Source organism: Lactuca serriola, chromosome 3 (assembly GCF_051521515.1).
Source record: "Lactuca serriola cultivar US96UC23 chromosome 3, Lser_US96UC23_V15, whole genome shotgun sequence".
Taxonomy (NCBI): domain Eukaryota; kingdom Viridiplantae; phylum Streptophyta; class Magnoliopsida; order Asterales; family Asteraceae; genus Lactuca; species Lactuca serriola.
Genome location: NC_136410.1, coordinates 1,390,710 through 1,396,408, shown reverse-complemented (window position 1 = coordinate 1,396,408; position 5,699 = coordinate 1,390,710). Strand labels below are relative to the sequence as shown.

The 5,699-nt window shown below is 29.4% G+C and overlaps 1 long non-coding RNA gene across 1 annotated transcript; it reads right to left on the bottom strand.

Moving 5' to 3' along the window:
- Positions 1-2,602: 2,602 nt before the first annotated feature.
- LOC145091311 (uncharacterized) lies at positions 2,603-4,749 on the bottom strand. The gene is made up of 3 exons (XR_013702117.1): positions 4,005-4,749; positions 2,790-3,165; positions 2,603-2,694 (listed from the first exon to the last, which is right to left on the bottom strand). It is a non-coding gene; the product is annotated as an uncharacterized LOC145091311 (long non-coding RNA).
- Positions 4,750-5,699: the final 950 nt, after the last annotated feature.

Sequence of the window (5,699 nt, the reverse complement as noted above, 5' to 3'; positions counted from 1 at the left end):
AATTAAGTATAATATGTTAAAATTTAAAGAAATAACTTTATAAATAGAAGTAAAGATATTATTTTAAAATTGAAATTTAGTCTATTTATGATTACACTTTAGGTTTGATATTTATTTAACCTTATTAACCAACTTACAATCATTATTAGAAAGACACTATAATTTATCATTTTTAACTATTTATAAAATAATATTTGGGTTGTTTAAGTTAAATAAAAATTATATTTAAGTTGAGCCTATAATGTTATATTTTAATTAATAATTGAAGTATTTTATACAAATTGTTCAAAAATTATACCTTTAAAATAATAATGGTTTACATCCAACAATATATTAAAACTAATAAATTAAGTATGATATGCTAAAAGTTAAAAAACATAATTTTATAAGAAGAATTAAAGATATTATTTTAATATTGAAATTTAGTTTATATATGATTACCCTTTAGATTTGATATTTATTTAACCTAATTACCAAATTATAATTATTATTATAAAGAAATTGAAAAGTCATGGGAGTTTCAAATGAATGTGGTGAAAGGAAAAAAGAATGGGGGTTTCAAATACATGAGATTCAAGAAAAAATGCTAGCTTTATAAGTATGTATAATTTAGTTTATATATGATTATCCTTTAGATTTGATATTTATTTAACCTAATTACCAAATTATAATTATTATTATAAAGAAATTGAAAAGTCATGGGAGTTTCAAATGAATGTGGTGAAAAGAAAAAATAATGGGGGTTTCAAATGCATGGGATTCAAGAAAAAATGCTAGTTTTATAAGTATGTGTGATAATGTATGATATGGTTAAAACTATGTTGGGATCAAATTTTATATGGTTAAAAATCTAGGCCCGACCCAATAGGACAAACTAAGTGATGGCCTAGCGCCCATCAAAGTTTGAGGCCCAATTTTATAATTTGTTTGTATTACAATATTAATAAATTTGTTAAATTATCTTCATAAAATTGTTACAGATCACTTGGTAAGGTGGCCGTTTCTTTTAACAAAAAAATCTTAGCGTTGCATTTTACTCCACTTTTTAATTATCTTGAAAGGAACAAGATCATGTTATCTCATTTGAAATCAAATTTACATCTTTTGTCCCTGAAATTTCCAGCTTGTTTAGTATTCTCCTCTAAATTTTATTTTCTTACATGTATGTGATACTTTTTGAAAATCTATATTTATCCGCTTCAGTTTTCTACTTTGCATTTATTTTGATTTCTTTTTATTTCCTTTTTATTTCGATTTTCATTTATGACATTTAACCCTTTTGAATGAATTTAAATATAAAATAAACTCTTATAATACATTTATCTTAATTATCACAGTTAAGAAGTTTTAATTATTTATAATTGTATATAACATTTAAGAAAACACTGAATCCTCTTCAATATCGATATATCTTACTAAAATATATGAATGTTACAATTCTCCTTCGTTTAGGATGATTCAGTTATTTAGATATTACTATTCTATATATTTCTTCCATCTATGCCTATTTTTATTTTTAAACGTAAAGATATTTATATATAATAGAGTAAATTATATAAATAGTTCCTATATTTTAGGTTAATTTACGTGTTTGGTCCATAACTTATTTTTTTAACTTGGAAGGTCCCTACTGTTTGTTTTTGTTACGTGTCCGGTCCCTGTCTTATCTAAAAAAACTATTTTACCCTTGATTTTTAATTTATTAAAATAAACACATCCCCAACCCCACTCTCTCACCTTACCTTACTACCCCACCCTCTCACCTTACCTTACCTACCCCACCAATTTTTCCTATTTAAATAATAGTATTTTTAGCTAAGACAGATACCAAACGCGTAACAAAAACAAACAGTAGGGACCAAACATGTAACAAAAACAAATAGTATGGACTTTTCAAGTTAAAAAAATAAGTTATGGACCAAACGCACAAATTACCCCAAACCAGGGACCATTCGTGTAATTTACTCTAAATAATACTTAAGATTACCTACTAAAAACATAATTTCTTATAATATCAATGTGCAAATTCTTTCCTATTTTATTTTATGTTTTATGTAAAAATATATCTAAATAAATACATCATACAACACATCATCTAGTTTAATTGGCTAGAGATTTTAATTCATTAAAGTGTTTGGGTCTAAGTTTATGATTGACATTTGTATTTCAAAATTTAATTTAAATTTGTAGGAACTAGCTTATATATAAAATTCTTCACATAACCATAATAAATTTGTAGTTGCCTAAAGAACTTACATATTTGGTTCATATCTTAATAGTAAACTCTTTATCAAATCTAAATTAAATTTAACTAGGGAAGGACCCTGTGCATTGCAGGGGTTAGAAAGTGTTCGATTGTAAAACATGTTATTGATTAATTATTTAAAACTGATTATTGGGACATTTTGGTACGCATCATAACGTTTTATTTATTTATGCATGAATTGGAGGGTTTGGATTTATGTTTGTGTTGTTGGTTAGCTAAGGGTATCAAATAGATTACAATCCGGTATAATAGAAAAATGCACAATCAATAAATACAACTTGATAAATAAAATTTAAAAAAAAAAAAAAAAAGACAGAAATAACCCTCAGGTAAGACTGAAGTAAACCAATTCTTATTTCTTGTTTTACACCTTCAATGTTGAGTAACAATTCAAGACAGAATAATCCAAATCCAACAAAATAGAAAATCTACAAAAAAAAAAAAACAATAATAAATAAATAAATAGTTAGCATGTTTTATGAAATAAAGAGCATGAAATGATGAAAATCCAAATAAAACCTACCCTAGCCAAAGCATGTTTGCCTACAAGATCAACTGCTGCTAAGATCCTTCTGTTTATAAGAAGCAAATCAATATTTTTATATTGACTTTGTATTGTTTGTTTACTAAAAAAATTGATTTTATTTATCATAAATATCTAAACAAAATCAATTTAGCATTTTACCAATACAGCAACCGAACTATTACTATAATAATCTTTAAAAAAATAATAGTAAAGAAATAAATGAAAGTATATTAATATTTCTTGCATTTCACACATTTAGAAAACCAAGTGAAGGAAGAAAAAAAGCAAGTTGAATAAGGAACTCATGCAAGAGATTTTCCTTTAAAGCAACGGGTGGTGCAACTGCAGCGAAGATCACCAAGCATGTATGGACCTATAAAAAATATGACATATCACCATTCATCCATGAGGGCATAATAGTCAAAATTTATAAGTATGATATTAAAACAGAAGAATCTTACCAAGTAAAACAGATGACTCTCCAAGACTATAAATAGTGAAACGTAAAGCTAATAATAAATTGAAGAGGTTCTGGGTAAGATAATCCTTTCAATTGAAGCTTACATAACTTCCTAATTGTCGTCCAACAAAAGAAAGTAACGACAAAAATCTCAAATTTAACAGGTAAATAACAGAGGAAACCTAAAGAATAAAAAACACAGTTATATGGAGTACAAATCACACACATTGAATCTTTGGGAAAGCAAAATCAGAGTAGATATAATGAAGATAAATTAAGAGTACCCAAGAAGCATCAAATAGCAACCCATAAAAAAGATAAGCATAATGTTGCAAGAAGCATCACAATCTCCATCAGCAGGTTTTTTTTAATTAAGTAAAATAAAATTTAAATAAATAGGCAGCCCATGGAAGACATTTGGAATTTTGAGGTACTGAAAATAGCATATTCCATGGAAATCTTCCTACACCCAAACTTAAATGGAGGAAGGCCCTGATTCATGAACTTTGTAAGTGAGTAAACTATTCAAGAATGCCAAAGGCGCTAATTAATAAATTTTGGTGAGGTTATTACTTAAGGAGCTACATCAAAGAACAATACATCGCCAAAAAAAGACCTATAAAGGTTATTAGAGACGGGCAAAATATGCCTAATTTGAAACTCATATAGCCTTTGTAGACTCTGAGACATCTAAATCACACTTATAGCAAAAAAAAACAGATGAAGTTTTTTTTGAAAGACTGGGAACAAACCTGGTTTGCAGGGTTTTAGATGTGGAGCTGCATGCAAATACCCCACCGGATCAATCTGTGGAAGTATGCTTCGGTGGGTTTGAGGCAGCAAAGAGGAAGCCAGAGACATCAGTTGAACCTGATGATAGCCAAAAGATAAACCTAAATTGAGAGTAACAGAATATCCACACAGAGAAAATAAATCAAAAAATCACAAACATCACCTAAACCACATGTCAATTTTAAGCCATCACACTATAAGTAAACAAGTTAGGTCAAATAAGCATAGTCTATTGTAAACCAATTAAAGGGAGAACAAACAATTTTGAATGAAAGGAAAGCAGAAGAATAACTTTAGCAATGTATAGTACGAAAAGTGTTCATTTCGAAAAAATTGACATATCAGGTTACTCCTCATGTAAATAGAAATCAATCCAACTGAAGCAAAAGAAGGCCCCAATTGATATTACAGGAGGTGGCGGTGATAGAGAAGAAGCAAAAGGAAACGTAATCTATAGCACCGACCAGTACGACACAACTGATTCTAATTGCCAAATAAGGTTATGGTGACCATTCAAGGGACGGTGGAGGTGGTTGTCGATGGCGGAGGCTGTCGCAGGCAGCGTAGCTGGAGATGGGTAAGAAATCAGAGAGAACGATGAAAGAGAGAGGGAGGGGTGGAATTGAAATGAGAGAAGGTTTGAGAGAAATCAATAAACGGAGAGGCGGTGATGAGCGATCATCAGTTGTCCATGTGTAATCGGGAGGGGAGGCGGGAGAGGTGAGAAAAACCGCATACCAACTAAAATTGATCGTATAAACTGCAACCAAAAAATCGCAATTACAATAAAAACCGATGGTGAGGTTTTCTGTTTTTCAAAAACTGCAAATTTGTGGTGCGGTGCGGTTGTTAGTTTTCAAAAAACGTAAAAAACCACAAAAAACCGCATCGCATATATTTTATATAATTTATTTTTATCAATTATTATTTTATTAAATATTAAAAATAAGACAAGTTTCATGAATGAAAGACGGATAAAATACTAGTAGACAAAAGTGTTAGTTTTTCTTATGTTTAACTTTGAAAAATGATGAAATTAAACAATTTTAAGATATTTATTGTTAATTACTATTGGCTTGACGTTTTTAAGATATTAGTTGTTTGTGGTTTAAATTAAATAGTTAATTGTCTTATGAGTTATGGTTTTTTTATTATTACAAGTAATACGTTTGAACTCTTAAAACTATTTGAGCTCTAAACTGTGGTTAAAAATCACACAAAATAACTGCACCAAATCCATGCGGTTAATAACCGCAACACAGAAAAAACAAAACTGCACCGCAAAAATAACCACCTAACCGCACCGCAAAAATAACCGCATCACGCGGTTTTGAAATGGATTAACCGCATTTACGGTTAGTAGTGAGGTTTTGACTAATAACCGCACCGAACCGTACCGCGCTCACCGCTGTTGGGAGCAGTGAATAACACGTATGCCACCAGAAAGCTACATCAAATGAGTATTAAAAAAATGGTCCAATAGAAAGGAAGTATTGTTGGTAAAAGAACTCAAAATTAATATGATTATAAATGATCATACCAAATTTCTAGTAACTGGAAGCCTAGCCTCTATTTTAGTTTTGGTCGGGCCTCAAATATGTTTGGGTCGACCCTGCTAAAAAATATAACGTGTTTAGTGATCAAAAGATTCATAT